General features: G+C 37.9%; 1 protein-coding gene across 2 annotated transcripts in view; it reads right to left on the bottom strand.

Annotated features, from left to right (window-relative positions):
- LOC108234726 (cadherin-18) overlaps positions 1-22,498 on the bottom strand; it is a 130,554-nt gene that overhangs the window by 94,910 nt on the left and 13,146 nt on the right. Inside the window, exon 1 of one of the 2 annotated variants that reach the window (XM_017414126.3) lies at positions 12,722-12,977. The exons of the other annotated variant lie outside the window; for it this stretch is intronic. The gene's annotated coding sequence lies outside the window, so the exon portion shown is untranslated. Of the gene's footprint in view, positions 1-12,721; positions 12,978-22,498 lie in introns of those variants that run through there. 2 annotated transcript variants of the gene reach the window in all.

Genomic DNA, 22,498 nt, shown 5'->3' with positions numbered 1-22,498 from the left:
ATTTAGACGAGGTGGGTTTTTTTTTCTCTGTTTTTCATTTAAAAATTAGACAGTAGGTTTTAACAAGATTTTAAAATTTAGTGAGGTAGTAGCTGCAAGTTATCCCCAACACATAGTCCGAGAACTAAAACATCATGCAAGATCTCACACGATACTGACCATCACGTCGTTTATAACGTTTGACCAAAATGACTATAACTCTGTCTGCTTTCATCATGCAAGATAAATTTAGTTTAAATTCTGACATGAAAGGTGACTGGGAATATGCTTTTTTTAATTTTTATTTTTGAGGAAAGTACTAAAAATAATCATTAGTAACTTATGTGGGTTTTATGTTTGTGCATGAAGGGTTAAAAAAAGAAAAAAAAAAACAAAGTTTGGGAATCACTGCTTTAGATGGATGAATGGATGGCTGATTAATCAATGATGTAACAGTTGGCAAGTTTTCCATCAGATTCCTAATCAGCAATTTACAGATTTTAGCACTGCTTGAATGAATATCAAGCTATTAGGATTTAAGTCATCCTCTGCCAAAAAAACAAGAAAAAAGAAAGACAAAGGCAATAGGTGGATTCAGGATGGTAATGCATTCCTGTCACCTACAGCACTTGGTTCTCCTCATGTTTGAGAAGTCTAAATTTAGGTTGAGGCTGTTGGGGTTTGGCAGAATTCACCGATTCACAAATGCTAAAACACACAGAGCAGGTGGGTTTTCCAACAAGGAGAAAGCATCTGTGCTCTCATCCGCAAAGTAGGGCTGAGGCTATTCGCATTAGCATTTCATACACAGATAAGCTTTCGCTCTCGCTGCCAGGTACATTCCCACATGAGTGGATGAAGTGTGAGAGATTTGGGGGGTTTCACAGATGCTTGCCGCACTGCTTTTCAATGGCCCACAGAGAATTGTAAGGGAGGAGGGAGTGTTAGGAGCAGCAACAGACAAATATGCCTTATAGTCCAAATAAAGAACATGCTGGTGGTGCAGACAACAGGGACAAAGGAAGAACTGTAGTCCCTGTGAAGTGTAAGGAAAATAACAGCAGGTTGTGTCAGCTGGGGTGAACTTGTGTTTTCTCATGTCTCTTTATTTTCAAATCTGTTAAAAGCTAAAAATACAGCAGTAGTTTGAAACCCCACCACCACAAGAATCAAATTACAATTCGTCTTGCACTTGTTCATAGTTGCTACATGCAAATCAGCTGGTATAACAAAGTTTGTCATGACTTACAGAATGTTTTTTTATTTATTTATTTTGTGCTGTGTTAATAATGTTAATTACAGAAAGAACTGCACTAAATAGCCATTTATATGGAAAGTCTGTCTCATAGTCATATAAATAAAACAATGCCTTCTTGAAACCCAATTACATGTGGTCACAGATAAGTCTGAAGATGACATATTTAAGAAGGCTTGTGTCAGTGTTTCATATTAACATGTTTAATTATAAATTAGCATTCCTTAAAGGAACTGATATCCCCTGCTAGCTTGCATGACAAAATATCTTATGTGTTCTATTGGCACTTGAAGTATGAGATGAAGTTGACTCTCAGCTAATACCACACCAAAATTTAGCTCAGTATTTATAAAACTGACTGAGTTATAGCTATTTTTTGTGTTGGCTAAGATTGATTAGCTGCCAAACCCATCTTGAATTGGGTTAGCTCCAGAGGTTATACAGCTGTAGATCACCATTCAAAAATTACACTCTGACAGTTTTGTTAATTTCCATTCAGTGGTTTATAAGATATGTTGCTACCTGACACATGCGTGCACACACCCACAGACAGGTGATTACATGATCTCTCACCTTTCGTGGCAGCAGGCAATTATTATTTGGTCAGCAAAAAAATTTGAATAAAATGTGTGAAGATGTAAGTGTCATAAATCTAAATACTTCTTCTGAAACTGTAAGTTCATGTAGATATTTTTATTGCAAATTGTATATGTCCCCAAGTGCAGCATGAGAGATCAGCGATTTTCTTTTAATTTATATATTTCCAGAGAATCCGAAGCTCGAAAATATATTAAGGAATAACTACAAAATATATTTTTTTGTGATTGTTGGATGACATAATGGGATACACTTGTGCATACTTGGTTATATCAATTATATCTTCCATTTGAGTGCCCCATGTTGTATCTTAGGGAAGAGAAAAACCACAGAATATGAAACCAGTTCAAAATGATTTCATAGGAACTTCAAAATCAGACTCCCAGTGAAAGCTTGTCGACTTGTTTCCTTCTAATTGCTTTCTGAGATTCATTCTCATACATGGAGAGCAATTTGACACTTTGGAGCATGATCTGACAGTTTGGCAACTGCTCACATACAGTAAAGCCCTTTGGGGTAAGGAAGTGGGCAGATGTTGCAAAGTGAATGGTACAGTCACAATTCTGGAAACTATTCCAAGGCAATCTAATTAAACGCTGCATGACTTTATGGTGCACAAACAGCAATGATTGTAATGGACTCCAGTCTGTGCTGATTCACTGCTTAACTGAGACTTTATTTATCATCACCTGCCATTGAAAGCGATAATGTTCCTGTGTTGGTGTGTCTTATTTGTCATGTTAGCAATATACAGTATCTCAAGAACAACTAGTTGTTTGGTTGTAATAAAACCTTTGAAAAAAGATAGTCATTGAATGGACACTTACAACTGAATAATTTCTGGACTCAGTTCAATTCAAGATGGTCACCACTGCTTTGTTGGTTTGTTGGTAGCTGAGGTTTATCCACCACCTGTACTCAGGGGTAACTAATCATGTGGAATCTGTTTTAAACATTTTGCCATTAACTCTTAGAGTCAACTCTGTCTGTTTGTTAGCAAAATATTACATGGACCATGTGTACGGCTATAGCTCATTCACTTTTGGAGTTACCCAAAATCAAACTGGCCACCACAGCTAAATGACCAAAGCACACCTTTTTTTTTTTACTTTTTGTTGAGCTAAAATGAGTTTTTTTGGTTTAGTAGTAGCTAAGAGTCTTTCAAAACACATACTCTGTGGCATCCCATAATGTTGACTCAGAATTGTAAGGTTTGACCAAAACAGCTACACCTCCATAATTTCTCAATTTAAGATATGCTTAGTCTAAAACTCTGGCATGAAAGGTGATAGGATATATATATATATATATATATATATATATATATATATATATATATATATATATATATATGCGTTCCTTCTAGGAATGGTAGGTTATTAACTTTGTTAAAGTTTCTATGCATCATTATAATAAAGCCCCATGGTCTGAAAGCTAATTTTCTTTTTTTTTTTTTTTTTTTACAGTAGTTCTATAACAAAAGTTCAACTCTACAGATAAATCCTTCTAGCTGGTGTGTCGCCATAGAATCTAAATTTCTATACATTTAGACCAACCATTGAATGTCCATTAAACTATTTTTTTCAGCAAGTATTCAAGTGGTATTAGAATTCCGCTGGCCTTCTTAACTCAAGCAGACAGCCCCCCGCGGCTTGCCTCTCATCCACCGCAGATCTGCAAATCAGTATGGATGCCATGTCCATCAACCCCCACATCCCACCCCCACCTCTCATACACACACACATACACACACCTCTCCTCCCTCACTCTCATTCTCATGAAGCCCTGGCGTAGTCCAATTAACGTCTCTCTAACATCCGAGTGCCGCACGTGAAGGGTGAGCTGGTCTGGCAGGCGTGGAGCACACTAATGTTATATCGGTGCCACACATCAGGGTTCCTCTTTGCACTGTGACACTGACAACTACCTGACATGACTCACCTTTCCGCTTTGTCAGGACACAACACAGCTTTTAAGTTAGGCTCCATATTCAACTGAAGTGGGGCTATAAATGTAGCTGTTCTGCTGAAAATCTGAGAATTCATGAAAGCACATATTTCACACTGTGAATATGTTTTCATGTTTCTTGTAAATTTGTTGTCCTGTCATTGTAAATTAATTCGAAAAGGTGTCAAATTTTACTATATTCTGCTGAGCTCTGTTTGAGCATAACGCTGAATATCTACCACTCCATTCTGTGCGATTTGCTGAGTACAAAAGTGTAAATGAAATGCCTGGAGCTTAAATTGTAAATCCGATGGGGGGTAAGAGTAATACACGATGCGCCCAGGTGAATAAAACACGGCTTTCCCAAAGAAGGTGAAACACCCAGAGTGAGACCAAAAGGCATACCCATCACCCCCTACTCTTTTAAGCACAGAACAAAATGAAATACTCTGAGGCAGCCCCCAGGATCCCAAGCAGAAACGCACAGCGATTACATAATGACATTTCATCCTTTAGAGCTATTTAAAAAAGGGAAAGTCTCTGAGCAAACACTCACAAATGTGAGATGGAAATCCAAACTCTCTAATAGAGCATTAAGAATTCATGCTGCATATTGGCAATCAAATGACTCTGTTTTCATATTCTGCAAAGGCATTCTTCTACTGAGAGACTGGAAAAAAATAGCATGCAGACAGAATGTTCTCCTTCGCATCCAACTTTTGCATGGAACTTTATTTTAACAGCAACAGAAGTGTTCAGTTTTTATATTTTGCATTTAAATAAATCAGCTTTTATGGGCTGGATTTAGCTTGCAACACACAAAAGCTTCTGTATATGTAGGACAAACCAGTACTTGAACAAAGTCCTGAATTTCCTTTTGCCCACACTGTTATGATGTGATGTGTTTTGCAGTGCATAAAGAAAATTGTAACTCGTAACCAAGTTGTTTTCCAACAGTGCTTTTCCAGTCAGCAGGTGTTGTGATGACAAAACAACTAGGATGTCCCGGTGTCTATTTCTGCCATTGTAGTTTATTTTGAAAGGATTATAAAGTGGCAACTATGGTTTTGAGTGAGCTCAGTTTTACTGCTAAGGAATATAAAGATTCCCGTCTTGCAGAAATAGCAGTCTAATTACAAAAATTCAAAGTGTTTATGCTAAAATGCTCATAGCAATTATTTTCAGACTTAGACTTTTTATACACATTTTAAGAACTGAAATCTAAAGTTAAAAATATGAATTTGTCTTTAAAAAATGTGTTGATAAATCAGGACTGTTGACTCACGATTGTCTTTCAGCCAGCTGTGGACAAGTTTATCATTCAGTGTGTGTACTTGAGATTAAAAGCACAATGCTATAATGCAACAGCCTACTGTAGATGTTTGCTCATGATCAAACTTCCTTTTATAGAGCTGAGAGCTCTTAAAAGAAATGCTTTGTTGGTCATCCGTCACTGCCAGAGAGAGTAGGAGATGAATCATTCTAATGTTACTCTCACCTATACTGAAGAAACCCAGAGCGCAATAATGTCAGTATGATGCATACTCTTTTGAGTCCTACTGTAAGTAATAAAAAAAGAAATTCTGGATGGCAACAGGAAAAGAAAAAATGATTTTTTTAACACTATATATTTCTAATAACATCGAAGAGCCATATGAGTGTGGTTTTGTTGATCAACTTCTTTCCCTTTTTAAACATATCTCTTGAAGGGTTATTGTTTCTGTGCAGTATTTAAGTCAGTAAACTACTCTATTTTTTTCTGTTTATGGCCTGATGTTCAAAGCTTTTATTTTTTTTTTTCTTTCTCAAAGATTTTATTCAAAAAGTAAATGATCCACATTGACAGCCAAGAAGCTTCTTCTATTTGTTTCCTTTAAAAAATGTGAGCTTTCTTTCTTATATGTTTTCAATGGTCACAATGCACACGTCCATACAGGAAATACTAAAAGAAAAGAATGATTGAAATCACTTCATATGTGGATGAAATTAACCAACAGATAAAAAAGTCTATCTTGAAATAAACTGTTCACTAGAATATAGAACTCATCAAGAGTTCTCTCGTATCTATCAAGAGCTATTTGTAAGGAAAACCAGCAAATGCCAGTAGCAAGCATGAAGGAGAAACGTATGGTAAACCATACAAGGGCACTTAACTCAAAATGGCATTAAAAGAGCTTCAGTGGAATAAAACCCTATAAAGCATTTAAGTGGTAATGGTAGGAATTCCAGTTCTATAGATTATATTCTTATTTTTATTCTTGAGTTGGTTGGGCATGTGCATTCGAGCCTGTAGCCCTAAAGGTTTTTCAAATGGCCCTGAATTTCCAGAAATTTTAAAATGCATTTATTTTCAAATTTGGCATTAATATCCTAAAATAAAATAAAAGTCAACATGCTGGCCTAAAAACACAAGCAGACTAGGTTGTGCTTTTCCCACATTTCATACAAGCAGCATCCACTACCATACACCTGCACTACTGACAATCTGTGCCTGGTATGCATATTTTACACACAATATCTGAGAAAGAGTAAGGGTGCAAAATGCTCTCATACCCTATTGGAAAAAAACGAGAAACACTGCATTTAAAATGGCAACACGTTTGGGGGTAATATATCACGGAAGTTCAAATTGACCAACACCCAATCAGAAACAGATGATTTTGATTGGTAAACAACAACAACAACAAAAAAAAATGTTCCAATACAGTGACACATCAAAGCAAAATGCTACTCCCTGCTAGCAGCTGATTTCTATGGAAATCAGCTGCTCAATACAGGCATTATTATTATTATTATTATTATTATTATCATTATGCAATTATTTATTTTTTATGGCAACTGCCCTTTAAACAGTTGACTAATTTGTCCAATTGTACATTTTATGATACTTACTACATTAATGTTTTGAGTAATAAAAAAAACAGATGAAAATAAAGGTAAAAACTTATGATCTGTATTATACAGTGAATACATATTTTACTTTCTTAGATCAATTTTATTTGTAAAATACCTCTTTCCAATTACCTAAAGCAGTTTTTGCTTTTCTGTTTGTTATATATATATATATATATATATATATATATATATATATTCAAAGATAGAAAGCAAATTCTTGGTCCTATTTTCAGTGTTGTTTTATGTGTTATCGTGCACATACCATGAAACCTTCAACTCAAAAGTAAAAAAGACAAAAAGAAGTTTACTGTCTATTATATTTTAAGCGAGGCAGTGGAATACGTAAAATAAATCAGCATTGGTATTTCTCAAAAAATCAGAAATCAAACCTGGCCTACAAAACTGTGCATCTCCAGTTAATAAAAAAAAGAATGGCAGCTGATGCTATTTTAGATTGCTCTTTCTTATTTCCAAATAATTTTTCAGAAAGGAAGTAGTGAACGAAGTCCAATCAGAGTCACACTGGCAGCTGTTCCCGAGCAGCAAATTAGAAAAGCAGTGATAAAGCAGAAACAACGGTTTATTAAATGAAATAGCACTACTGATTAATCTCTTTCAGTGACAACAATGTGAAAATCATGACTATGCATGCTGAAAGATAATATAACTTTCACTAGGTGGTGCCCCGTTTTCTCCTGTCAGCTCTTCTCATGCTAGAAGATTATTTCCTCTAACTAATTCCACATGAATGACTGCAGCTCCTGCCAAAATCCTAAAATGCACTGTTTTGTGGATGTTTGATGTTCAATCTGATCCCTCTTTTTTTTTTTTTTTTCTTTTAAGTATGAGCACAGCAGACATTCCCATCACGGTAGCATGTCTAGGAAATCTAACACCAAAATTCCATGCATCATTTATGACGGTAAGCCACACAATAACATCACAGGGCTGCATCGGGAGCAGGGGATTATTTCACCTTGCCATGTTCTTGATTTAAAGAAAGATGGCATCACTGATCAACACTTGCCTTTTCAAAGCTGTGATTCTCGCAGGAATGAAATCCCTTGTACTGGATGCTCCGACAGCCAGACAGAGCCAGTCAATGACCGCTTTTTGTTTGCTAGATGGAAAGAGATTGCTCATGTTTGGAGGGGAATAGTGATTCATCTTTTAAAAAGCCCTTTGACTGTGCTGTTGTTACAGTAATCCACTATTCTCACTCCTGTCTAGTCAGAGTGATATGACTGAAGCTGTATTGGCCTTGCTGTAGCCACCTGGGGTGAGCTATTTCAGCATGGGCCATGAATCCTAGCTGCACCTTGTTTGCTTTAAGGTTGTTTTGGCGCACTGTAAAGAAAAGGCTTATTTGAGGTTTGCAGCAGAGGATCTCTTTTTTTAATTGCCTGCTGTCGGAAGGCGAAGGTGAGAGATAGTGTTTTTTGCCCATGTCTGTGTGTCTGTCTTTTGACAAAATGTCTCATGAATCACTTGGGGGAAATTAATCAAGTCTTTAGGAAAAACTCCCTGAATGTACCTCTACAACTAACTTTACAACTAACTTACTTTTAAAGCCAATGAAATCCAACATGGTCACCATATCCAATTGACTTTCGAGAAGACAAAAATGGCTATAATTTAGCCAATTTGACATATATTGGGCTAAACTTCGGTGTGGTTGTAGCTGAGAGCTATTAACAACACTTACCACAAGTGCTACTTAATGTGTGAGATACTTTCTTAAAACTGAAGCATTTACTGTTAGAGTCAATCCAATTTGTCTCTTAGCAAAGTGTCTCATGAACAACTGGACAAATTTTAATGAAACTTTCAGAAAGTAATCTCTGGATGTACATCTACAAGTGATTCACTTATGGACTCTACCTATTTCAAGATGGCTGCCAGAGCTAATCAAAATTAGCCAACACAAAACATATATATAACGTAGTCAGTTTTACAAATATTGAGCAAAAGTGTGTTAGTGGTAGTAGCTTAAGTGTCACATGCAAATCTTTTTTGAAAAGTTTGTGACAAAACGGCTACAATCTCATCATTTCTCAACATAAAACAGTGTTAGTCTGAATCTCTACCATAAAAAATGGCAGGCAATATGGACACTTTCAGGGATTGCTAAGCCTTCACTTTAATTTTTTTTTTTCTCCCAGTAAAATTTGGAATAATTTAATTTAGAAAGCAAGTAAGGTATTTCTGAGATGATAAAGGTTTCTAGAGCTTGAGAAAACAACAGAGGACTTTGGACAACTTTTGTCTGTTTATGATGACTATATAGGTTCAAAACTGTGGCAAAATATCTTATTCCTCTATGTTCACTTTAGGACTTAGTGGAGGTCAGAGTGGACTTTTTAAGTTGATAACAGAAAACAACAGTGGCTAAATCTGACTGATGATATATTTACAATGAATCAAACAATTTTTTTCTTTTTTTATTATTATTTTTTCAAATGCTGCAAACTGCCATCCTGCTGAGCCATTTGCACCATTTAAGATGGTTGCTTGCTTCGAGTAAACCCTAATGTGTGACTGATACATTGGCTGATACAATTTGTTCACACTTGAGTTGACACAACACCTCAGGGTACTTGTCACTGGTGTCAAACAGAGATTAAAGTGATTAAAACAGTTAAGTCTTTATGGGGGTTATCACAATATCTGTAACATGTACAGTGTTTAATACCAACATTTCAGCCTTTGTGTGCAGAACAAACAGGCAATGGTCTGAACTGCTTCCTTCACCGACATTGATAATGGCACCATTAACCCTCACACGCCTTCAAGCCATAACTCTCTGAGGCCAGACAAACATACACTAATATCGAAACAAAATGTGACAGTGGGACCACTTTGTCACCTCAGAACATCTGCAGTCCATCTTGGATTACTACTGGGCAGGTGATGGTCTGAGTTTTTAGCAGGGTATTTCATCATTTTTATAGACACAAAGTCATTGATGAAAGAAATAACTGGTAATTTGAACTTCCGAAGGGTAAATCATTATTCTGTTTGGTTACCACTGGGGTGATTTGTGTGTGTGTGTGTGTGTGTGTGTGAGTGTGTTTTAGCAAGTCAGTTTCACCGCAGGGCTGAAACAATCATTAAATAATTGACTACCCAGAAAATGAATCATAAACCATTTCTCTAATTTATTATCTTTGCCATTATTTCAATTAATCACAGTTTCTCCCTCTGTATCATTTTAAATGTAATAGACGTCGAGAATTATCTGTTTAGTGTTCTTCTAATCCTTTCGGTGCAGCTGGCGGGATATGTTCTGCATATGCTGCTATTCCCAAATGTTGCACTTGCCAGACTAGATTGGGCAGCTGACCAGTACATTTCAAAAAAATCAAGCACCGACTCCTTGGACTTCTTCAGAAGTAAGTCAGCTTCCTTGATTCATTTGAACACCTTCCATGAAAGTGTTCACGGTCAAAGAGCTTTTAAAGTTTACCACTGGTTTTCATTTCAACATGACTCTGATACCATCTTTGGCAGCTGTGATGGTTATTTATTGACTGTGTCAGAAACAGTGCGGCTGACGGGTTAGTGAGGTCTTTTGATCGGCTCTGCTGGGGTCAGCTATTGCCCTGGTGCAAATGATAGAACATGACTATCTAGAGGAAGTAAAGTAGTAACTAGGCCTCTGTTGTAGTCTACCTGCCTTCCCTTCTGTTGTTCTTCCTGGCGACTCCCAGGCAAAATGCACCTGCGTCTCTTGTCTCTCTGCCATCCATTTGTCAAAGGATTGCCCTTGAAATGCAAGTTGGCATGCTAGCTAAACTCATCTCATAGTCTGGGCTTGACTATCCAGCAAACATACCACTGAGTGTCCTTTCCAGCCTCTGTAATGATGGCCTGCTGAAAAGGCTTGACAGGGTTTCACGACAGGCTGCAACGCAAATAGAGGTTCAGTGCAAGGGCGGTGCACCAAACCTTGGAACTCAAGGAATAGTGTGATGTAACAGTCTCACATTTGACCTTTGTCTGGGAATAAAATCTGCATGTCCGATGTGTACTAATGCTATATTAAACACATATAATATAGCTGGTTGCTCGTAGCTGTACGCAATAAGCAGCTATCTTTCACTGTCCATCATGGCAGAATAAACATTCTTGATGACATCAGTGCACAAACTCTATAGAAGGTCAGTGCTTGTAGTATTAACATATTTCCTGTGTTTACAATGGTGGGGAGTGGAAATCATCAACATATTTTATAATGCTGGACCCCATATGGGATTCCATAAGTTGAAACCAAAAAGAAAACAACATCAATTCCTATAGGATGGCCACAATACAAGTCTAGAGTACTGCTCTGCCAAACTGGATTTTGCCCTTATATACAGTATATGCACCTCAGCTCTTTTTTTTTTTTTTTCAGGTGTTGACGCTTGTTGATTTACACAGTTCTTACCTTGCTGCTGTATGTTCATGTATGTATATATATTTTTTTTTCAACACATCTAGCAATAGTTAGCTATTTCATGCTTAACAGAAAGCTCATGTAACACCACGGGAGTGTGAAGGGGAGTAGGCGAGATTCAAGTCCCACTTTCCTAGAGCGCAGACTCTGCTTCCAAAAATACAGCATGGCAGCTCCCATAAACCAGGTCCTGCTGGATTCACCTCCAAGCAACAAAAGAGTGAATTTGGTCTGGTTTTATAATATATGTCAATGGTGGAAACTAGTTAGCACGTTTGGTGATCAATAAGATGTTTCATCATCAATCCAGTATCAAATTAGTGTTGACAGAAGATTGAGTGAGAATGTTATAATTTTGTTCAGCTTAGCTTAATTTTTCACATGTTGCAGTTAACCCAGCAATGATAAACAGCTGGCAGATGCACTGATAATGAAGTTAGAAAGCTCATTTGTTGTTGCCCTCATCCAATCCATATGTTTAAGTTAGACCAACTGTAATTAACTGGAACAGGGAGACCTAAAAATGTCCCAAGGCCCCAATTAGGGAAAAAGAAAACACATCTAAGTTCACCCTCGCCGCTGTCTTTCCTGATCACATTTGAGTTTGGTGCGCAGCGTTTGGCTCTGCCAAACTGTTCCTACATCTTGTAAACAGAGGGAAAACAACATCACCGACTGCTCACTTCTTCACAAGCTGCAGCCCAAACATGCTTTGGTATCCTTTTTTTTTTTTTTTTTTACAGTTTCAAACACATCTGAGAGGTGAGCCCCTTTTATATAAGAAACGATTGGCAGCCATGGCACATTCCCTGAGCAGGGCAGAACCCAGTCAATGCAACATTAAACCAGGGCAGCTGGGGGGGAACTGACACTTCCCTCGCATTTTTTCTTTTTTTTTCCTTTCCCACTCACACCTGTCACAGCATTCCCCCAGCATGCAGGACGGCCAGATAAGTCATTCCAATCGAGCCCTTACTCATTATTTATTTATTTATTTGCTCCTTCCTCCACAGAGGGCTACAGACAGAGAAGGTGCGGGCAGAGGAAGCCCTATAACACAGACTTCCCAGAGAGAGGCTGCAGTCAATGAGTGGACTCCTGTTTCCTGCAGTGCGCGTAAATGTCAGCCTGGCTACACTGGTGCGGCACGCGCATTTAAAGGGGAGGGAGGGAGATCGGGGCAGCCTGAAAGTCCGGCGCCGTTGTCAGGCAGCCTGTCCATCATTCAGGACTCCGACGAGGCGTTGGGTTGCAACATCCCTGGAGAAAAGAGGCGCGAGAGCCAAATGATGCCGGTGGGGGAAAAAAAGAAGGACTGACGCGCACTCTTCTACTTATTCTCCTTCCGTTCGTGCTCATCAATTAATGAATTAATTTGTTTGTTTGTTTTTAAAGGGAACAGTCACAAGTCCCTCGCCTGCAAGACGTGTTTATTCAGCTCGTTCTGGTTCTGTTCAACTCAACACACACACACACACACAAAAAAGGCTGTTTGCAGAGGCACACGCCCGTCTCTGGCAGCCACGCGCACTGATGCAAACATCAACTACTAACAATCAAGCTGGACAAAACTTGTTCTCTTTAGTTTTTTTTTTTTTTATTTATCTTACCTGTCCGCGTGCACCCTCCTCCCGAACGCACATGGCAGCTGATGAGCGGAGAGGGGCTGGGGTGGGTGCGTGGGGAGCGAAGAGAAAAAAAAGAAAGAAAAAAAAAATTAAAAAAAGAAAGAAAAAGACGCACGAGTTAGAGTTTGTTCCTCCTCATCTCCGTCCCTTTCAGATTCCTCCCTCTACCCTTTGCCATCCTCACCGGGGCAAAGCTCCTCTGCGCGGCTTGCAGAGAGCCCACTCTCTCTGCTCTCCTCCTCCTTCCCGCGTGCGCGTGCACGTGTGTGAGTGAGTGAGCGCGCGAACGACCGGACGAACGAGCCAGCGAGTGCGTGCGAGGCCGAACAAGGCGCCTGATTGGTGGGTTTTTATTTCAATCCACCATGCTCCGATTCTCGATTTTTTTTTTCTCTCTTTTTTTATCCTGCTCCGCTCCTACATTTGTCTGTTTCTGTATCCTCCTCATCCTCTGCTCCTGATTTTTTTTTTCTTCAGTGATCACGATCTTAGAATTCACCGTCCTTCAGTAAATTATTCTAGTAAAGACGAGTAGAATAACTGGCATTCCGAATACTGCAAAGTACAGCCTGATCCGGATTGAAAATGTTGCCAATAACTATCTGGAGTCAACTGTGACTGTCTGTTAGCAAAATATCTCATAAACCACTGAGCAGATTTTAATGAAACAGACAGAAAATAATCATTGGGTGGACATCTACAACTGATTAACTTTTGGAGTCAATCCAATTCAAGATGGCTGCCATAGCAGACTGAACTTAGAAAACATAAAAATGGCAATAACTCAAGTGATTTGAAATGGTCTGAGCTAAAATTTACTGCGATAGTGGCTGTCCACTATTTCCAGCATATACCATAAGCACAACATAAGCAGTACATTGTGCCAAATTTTTGGATAAAACTTTGGCATGAACTGTCAGCAAAATATCTCATGAACTACTGGACAGATTCAACTTAAATTTTCAGAAATTAGTCATTGGATGTATATCTGGAGGTATCCCAATCCAAGATGGCCACCACAGCTTATCAACATGGGCCAAGACAAAATCGCTAGTTTTGCAAATATTGAGCTACAATTTGGTGTGGTGGTAGCTGAAAGTCGTTCAGAACAGACACTCTGAGTAGTAACACAACTCACAACATCTCACAGTATTGTATGAGATTATTCTCAACAATCTCATTTGATAATGCCCCTTTTCGTCTACCATGAAAAGGTGACGTGTGATACTATATATATATATATATATATAATTCGCTTCTCACCCTCCGCAGGTGGTCTTTGTTTCATCCTCTGAGCTCGGGTCCTCTACCAGAGGCCTGGGAGCTAGAGGGTTCTGCGCAGTATCTTGGCTGTGCCTAGAACTGCACATTTCTGGACTGAGATGTCTGATGTTGTTCCTGGGATCTGTTGTAGCCACTGCTCCAGTTTGGGGGTGACTGCCCCTAGGGCCCCGATGACCACAGGCACCACTGTGGTCTTTACCTTCCAGGCCTTTTCCAGTTATATATATATATATATATATATATATATATATATATATATATATATATATATATATATATATATATATATATATATATATAGTAGTGATTATTTAAGTATTTACAGCAAGCCTCCCTTTGCAAGTAAAACCTCAGAACATCAGAGTGGATCTTGTCCCAATTCCTCGAGGAAGGACGAGAAGTCCACTTTATTATTTTTAAGTGAAAGGATGTTTGTGCTTCAGTAACTTCAAGTCCAAATAGAAAATAATGACTGCGTCTGGGGATCAAAATAATAAGCAAAGACAGCTATTTTCTGAACCGTGGGGGTAGCCTGTGCCCACCCTCCCCATAGCTCACACCTGTATTAGCATGCGGCTGCTGCGTTTCTGATGCTTAATGAAGATGGAAATCTGGCTTTCGATTTCAAAAGCTTTAAAAATAGCCACACATACCAGGAATAAAACGTTTCCTTAAAACACGCAGAGTTTTTTTTTTTGTTGTTGTTCTTTTATTTATTTATTTTTTTTCCTTGGTTGAGATTTCTGAGTCACTAAGAGTTCAGTATTACTTTTATCATCCAGAATCTGAACAGTGCCATCAGCAAAGCGTGGCTACCAATTACTCGAGTGAGTTCAGAAAAAGCTGGGGGAGGGAGGTCAACATCTAAGCAGCAAAAGTCTGAAGATACAGAAGTTTAATTTGCTTGTCTGGCTTTGCCCACAAAAAAAAAAAAAAAAAAAATCGAAAATATGTATCTTTTTATTTGGGAGAACATTTTTTTTGCAAACATTATTAGCTTTGAGAGTCCTAGAGTGAGGTTATAGTACATCAGTGGGCTTGACTCTATCCTAAAGATTTGTGAATATACAATATAGGGATGCAGCTCACATGTATAAAAAAATAACATATCTTATGCTTGTTTCTCTGAAAAATCATGTGTCTGTCTGTTAGCAAAATATTCCATAAACTACTGGACATATTTTATTGAAACTAGTGAACGTAATCGTTAGAGGTGCATCAACAACTGATTACTTTTTGAAAAGATGACAATCCAAGGTGGTCGCCACAGCTAATAAAATGCAACAACTATTGAGATAATTCTGTCAATTTTATGAATATTGAGTTAAAATTTGGTGGGGTACTAGGGGAGAGTCGTTTATAACACGTACTCTGAGCAACAATGGATGGCATAAAATCTTTGTTTAAAACTTTGCTATGAGCTACTGGAGTCAACTGTCTGATTGTTAGCAAAACATCTAATAAACCACTAGATGGATTTTAATGAAACTTTCAGAAAGTAACCACTGGATGTACATCTACAACTGATTACCATTTGGATGTCTACCAAATCCAACTGACCTCACAAAACCGATAATGACTATAATTCAGTCAGTTTCACAAATATTAACCTAAAATTTTGTTTCATAGCAGCTGAGCTGGACACATATTCTAAACCTTACTCACTGCACAATGTCTTTGCTTAAAACTTTGGTATTAACTGTTGGAGTCCACCCCATTTGTCATTTGTCACTAAACAGATCTTAATTAAACCTAAAATGCACCACTGAATGCAAATGTACACCTGATTAACGTTTGAGTCAATCCACTGCTAATTGGGCTTAGCAAACATAAATGGCAATAACTCTGTCTATTTTACAGACATTGAGCTAAGACTTGACGAGGTAGTAGCTGAGAGTCATCCTTAACACATAATAAGAGCATGAGGTCTTACATAACATTACTTTCAGGGATTTATCAAAATGGATATATTTACAGACTGTATCGGAAGTTTTTTCAGTTGGCATCTGGAATTGCATAAGCTCTGTGCATTTCAATAAAAGACAACTTTGATCTAAAACGAAATATATGTGATTATTAAATTTAGGGTAAACCGGTAAATAGTCATTCTGTGTTTTTGAGCTTTCCGGATTAAGGTTTTTTGGGGGGGTTTTTTGTGACAAATAATAAAAAAAAAAAAAAAAAGGTTTGGGACAAGAAGAATCATAAGACTAGGTGCAGGCGAGTCGTACTTTGCAGTATCTCAATGGAGCTCCAAGACAGTGTTTTTATTTTTCTGTTTTTGGAACAAACCATCTGACTCTGCAGGTTGGATACACTATTCAAGTCACTTTGGTGAGTAAATCTTACCAAACACTGAATGTTGACAAAAGTCACATGGGACTGTGAAAATGTGTTTTCCCGCTGGAGCCAAATTATTCCACCACTAGCCCTGCAAAGCTTCTTCTGTGGTTTTGTTTGGTGGTAGATAAGACGTACTTTGATGCTTGTGTTTGTGCTTATTTTGGGAGAGTTTGCTGAAAAAACATTATGCATGTGCATACTGTATGAGTAATTTCTAAAAAAATAAATAAATAAATAAAACAGACAAGTTACTGCCAAAGTAATTTGCTACAGTAGCCAAACTTTTACAGTGCTTTTTAATTGACCATATCTATAAAAGCACAATAAACAATAACAGCAGATGTACATTGTAAAGATTTTAATTGTTATTGCTGTTTCATATGAATTTATGGCCAAAATAATGAGCCCCAACAAAACAGAGGAACACTTGGTTACTGATTATTTATGTCAGAGCTGATTATTATCTACAGTAAACTTGTTTTAGCAATAGGGATAGAAGGAAGATAGACGGTAGACTTTGATTACAGTGAACATTTTACTTAATGTGTCATTGTCAGGTTCAAAATGATTAAGGAAAAAAAAAAGGACTCAAAAACTGCATTTGTTCCACCCAAAATAAGTACTCTTTCATACAAGTCTGTTACTTCTCACCTTGGCAACACCCCCTTTAGGGATTCAAACTGCAATCACCTTCTGCAGCCAACACTTTTCAGCTTAGCTATTCACACTTTCTTGTTTTTTTATAGCCCAAACGCTGTTTTGAAAGTACTTTTCATGACAGTGTTAGAATTTATTTATTTATTTATTTTTGACAGCCACACTTTCCTTTTCTCTCTCTTTTTTTTTTTTGTTTCTTGTTGTCAGTGAGTCAGTCAGTCACTCGCTTCCTACTCCTCCCTCCTCCCCACTCTTCCAAACGCTAATTCACGTCACACAAGTACCCTTGGGCCAGCTGTTGAGTCTGCTTATGAATTCAGCCATGCTTTTTGCTCTCTCCGGATCCAAAGGGAAACTAAATGAATAATGAAGACAGCAGTAAAATGGACGAGTGGAGGTGGAGGATAAGCACGAGAGTGAGGGAGAGAGGCCGTTTGGGACTGGGACACGATGGAGAGATGGAGGGAGGGCAACTTGTTAGTGTTCGCCCATCAATTAGAGCACGGAGGAGACATGAAGAGAATGAAAGCTGATGCGTCATGGACAAAGGGACGAGGAGAGGGGTTGCAGGTCCATAAACTAAAGAGTGAGGCTGCTGAGGAGACAGATTAGGCATCAGAGACGAGGAGGCGAGAAGTGTGATGAGAGTCAGGAGGAAGTGGGCAAGGAGAGACAGGGGTCTCGAAGGCGTCAGCAGCTCCTCAGCACACTGCCTTCAGCTTCATCTATCATCCAAGCCTAGTTCTTTCTGCCAACACCACTGCATCTCTGGTCCATATCCAGAGCTGGCAAGCAGCTTCAAAAACCCTCTAAAGTGGATGTGCTCAGTATGTCAAACAAAGTAAAGATTCTCCTTGAAACTACAGACAGGTGTTTTCAAATTAGGCCCTTAAAATAACAAGAAGGAAATCAAACCTCTAGAGACTGAGAGTTTTACATTACTGCAAGATGTTAAGCTTGAATTCTTTCTTTCTTTGCAAGTATTAGATCATACTGTTTTGCCTACCATATTATCTACAGAGGTTTACCTTTCTTTTCGAAAAATCAAACTACATGTCCGAAACAAAACCAAAAAAAATAATAATAATACAGATCAGACGAGAAATGCTAAAATGTTTTTGTGCGTGCAGTGACATGATAACATGCTGAGTCCTTAACTTTCTGCTTACTTAAGCTTACATTTGTTTTTTGGTAGAGGTAGGTTAGACATTAAAAAACAAACAGAAAAACACCCTAATCATTTAGAATATCATTAAGGCCATCTAAAAAGTCCTCCCACAACTGTAACCACATGTTAAAAGACTCCCGTTTCATTCATGGCTGACTGGTTGATGAATCCTACCTAAAAAGGGATAAATGCTCTGAACGTCACACTCATCTTCCTCTTCGGGTACATAACAACACTATAGTATATATGATTCAATATTATATATGATATGTGTCTCATGATACAACATTATGATACATAAATTGTGAAAGATTTGTAAAAAAAAGAAAAAAGGTCAAAAAGTTGCTTTACAAATCAGTAATAAGTTGCTAAAAAAAGAAAAACAAAAAATTGCATGGCTATGTCCAACTAAGAACAAAATAACTGGAAACGGTAAAGTTTTGGGACATAAATACAGGAGTATTTTCACTGCCATCAAAGCTTCTCTGGCTGCCTACTTTTTGGCCAAGTTTCCTTTATTCGTGCATTCAGCCCCACCACAAGGAGCCATTAGACAGTGATGCAGGGAGCATTGTAATGTGTTAACTTATAACTAGTGCCAGTGTGTCAGTTACTGTGCCTCACAATGAAGGACAACAACATCATGACCTTTAAATAGTTTGCTTTCCCATAACTCTCTGTAATGAATTACTTTACGCTGGATGTCAAAGTTTTAAACAACTGCATTTTTTAGGCTTTCTACAAAACTACACTGACAAGACCTAAAGGAAATATTTCTTTTTTAGTTGGGTGAGTTATTATTTTGCATTTTCTTATCCTGCAAAATGATATTTCAAAAATCACTGTTTTGTACTGAATGTTTCTTCAGAGCACATCATATATTATGAAGCCTAACTCCAAATATTCACACATTTTCACACCAAAGTTTGTCCACGTCCAGACTAGGAAACTAGCAAAATCCTGCTCTTGACAACTACTATCCACTGCAAGCTCAGTTTTGTGTTTAAAAGGTGTGACTATTCAAGGGTGGATGGTTATGAGCTTTAACTTTTAGATACAATGCAAATGTGATACAAGGATAAGCCTATTTAATATATTTACATTGCTATTCAGATGAGAAGTGAACCGTCTTCAGCTACAGAACAGAAGTCCAATTGTTTTTGTTTTTAACCTTCTCTTGGATTTACCATGACCTGGATGACTGAGAATCTTTACCATCAATATGAGTTTGGTACAACAGTAACAAGTTAATAAATTAAAAGTTTTATTAATAGTTTTTTTATGCTTCTATGGATTATTGTTTAATGAAAATTCCCCTTTTTTCTTTATTTTTGGTAGAGTTGTTGCCAATGCTCTCCCAATCTCATTGCATACAAGTCATAAAAATGTTAGGTCTTACGCAACAGTTTTTCTGTTTTTGTTTTTAATTTGTCATTTTTTTTCTAATTGAATTGTAAACAGTGTCTTATAAGCAGCAGAAAAATAGGAAATTTGATAAAGTCCTCTGTTAAAAAAAAGTATATATTTTGGATTAAAAAAAAACAAACTGGCAAAACAAACAACAGAAGAAATTGCAAAAAAACATAACAAAACAAGTTTGTTTGAAATAAAAGCAACACAGAAGTAAATAACATCTAATTACAAAAAACAAAAACAGAACTAATAATAATAATAATAATAATAAAGTTAACTAGCTGAGTGGTAATACGGGCAAAGGATGCTTGAAATCATAGATGCTGAATCAAAACACAAATGGTTTGCCATACAGACAACTTATAACCTACTTGGCTTGCCATACAGTTTCATAATCAACTGCTGTTGATGATCAGGAAACATTTCTGCCCTGCAGATATGAAAGAAAGAAAAACAGGCAGGTCCTAAACCTTCTGCATGTTACTCTGAACCAACTAGTCATGCTTTGCTTTGAGAGTAGAGTTCTTTAGACACGAGCTTCCTTTGCTCACTTTATGTTGTGGCATTTAGTAAAATGCAGTTAAATAAAATGTCCATCCTCTTTTAGATCACAATGGTTATCTATATACATATATATTAAATTATTCATTTTGTGCTACTGTTCATGTCTGTATATGTCAGTTGTGTTTGATTTAACTAGCACAAATTGCATGTGATAGATTCATTTCATAAGTCTGTGGAAATATTCCAACAATATATTCTGAGCCTACCGCTCAGTCATTCTTCCCTTTCCTGCACGTCAATAAGACCAAAGGTTTACCAGATATCATTCAGAGGCAGTGAATAAATAAACACGCATGTGTCACAGTGGGAGCATCCTGTATAAACAGAAGACACGACCTCGTGCAAGCAGCTGACAACCTTTGAGTCTGCATCACAGTCAGCTTCTTGTCGAGTACCTGGCACTGTTGCTGTGAAAACTTTTTGTGCTTCTTTATCAGCAGGAACAGCTTTTAATTCCCGTCTAGGTTTGGAAACTGTCAGAGTTATGGTGAAATATGAAAATGGAAAGAATGAAGTTCATAAAACCGCAGCCAAAGGTAAACTTACACCATAAACAAAAGCCTCTAAACCTATATGACACTAATAAGAAGAGCACAATATCACTAATGAGGGCCTGGAGAACTTGCTTGAGTGTGAAACTCTGTAAACAGTTTTCCCTGACAACAAGCTGCACAATGCTTTAGAGCTTATTTGGGTATTGATCCAAAGGACCATTTCACTGCATGATATCCATTTCCCTGACGGGTGTTTAATGACATGTCAGTAAATCATTTTGTCAGGGGGTCTAATTGGTGAAGAGCCTCTAACGATACTCTGTGATTACAATGTGTTCCTTGGACTAGTTTGCAAGTGAATAAACCTGTGAGGACATGGTGTACCAGATTTTTTTTGTGGTCTACCAGTTTTTTCCCTTCTTTTTAATTATCAAAGCTGTTTCTGTGGACCCTTCATATATGAGAGATATTTGGTCAATTAATCACAACGAGGCAGAACTGAGGGATTACGCACTTGAGTGAATCTTGTTTCGAGCTGCTGGTATGGGTGGGTGTGTGCACAGAAACTGCTGTGGACAGAGACAAATGGCAGCAGCAGTGGGATATGCTGAAGCTGGGAGACAAACATCACCAGGGCAGGACTGGGAATTTGTTTGCCTCTTGCAACACATCTAATTTATATGTGGTTGACGACTGTCAAGGTTGTACGCTGCTCCACCATTTAAAAATCCACATACTACTCTTCCCTCTGCGGAAATATTCCCACTCAGGAGCTCTTACCCAGTCAAAACAAATTGCTGCTCAGGAATCAAACAAATCTTTGTCTTTGCTGTGGTCTCTGAAAACACACCATTTTCTCATTAGAATGCATTAAGCGTCTTGCTGACAAATATGCTGCCTCGCAAAGGCTGCTACAGTCTCTAATGCACAATTGTGTGAGCACTTGTTAGATGCAACAGTGAGTGCATCCACAGGACTTTGCTGTAAGTGGATAAAGGATTTAGAGATTTTTTTTTCCTTTCTTTTTTTTTTCAAGATGACCCAATGATCCTAGTAAAGAGATTGGTTTTGAAGTTGTTAGGGAAGTAAAGGGTTTTGAATGCATGAACAAAAACAATAGACACATCTATATCTACATCTATGTAAAATTCATACATTTTCTTTACACGCTTCTCCTTTCCGGGTCGCAGGGGGCTGGTGCCTACCTCCAGTAGTCACTGTGCGACAGACAGAGAGACACCCTGGACAGGTCACAAGTCCATCATAGAGACAAACGAGACAGCCATTCAAACTCTCACCAAGGGACAATTTGGAGTTTAACCTAATATGCATCTTTTTGGTCTGTGGGAGGAAACCAGAGTACCTGGAGTAAACCCGTGTATACATATGGAGAACATGCAGACTCCACCCAGAAAGCCCCCAGGCCAGGAAGTGATCCTGCAACTTTCTTGCTGGCAGGAAACAGCCCTAACCACTATATAAAAAGAGATTACAGTTAATTGTTACACATCTTGTTTGCATACTGAAGTATAGAAACACAAACTACTTATTTATATCTATTGCAAACATGAAATGTGGAAGTTACACTTAAATAGATCTGACACTAAATGTTAACTGCAACAAGGAAGCAGTGAGAACATTTGAGGCAACTGACAAAAACCAACAATTAACAGTTAACTAAGGAACAAATCAATTCTATGACAAAACTGCCTTTGACTCATGCACTTGTGTGTCAAGTGGTACTATCCATACCGTGAGTAATGACCTGACACAGGAAATAAAGAGAGTAACGAGAACATCAATGGGATGAATGTGCTTTCACTTAATGAGGAGCAA

The sequence above is a fragment of the Kryptolebias marmoratus genome, linkage group LG21, assembly GCF_001649575.2.
Source record: "Kryptolebias marmoratus isolate JLee-2015 linkage group LG21, ASM164957v2, whole genome shotgun sequence".
In the NCBI taxonomy this organism is placed as follows: Eukaryota; Metazoa; Chordata; class Actinopteri; order Cyprinodontiformes; family Rivulidae; genus Kryptolebias; species Kryptolebias marmoratus.
This window is presented reverse-complemented; position numbering and strand designations above follow the sequence as displayed.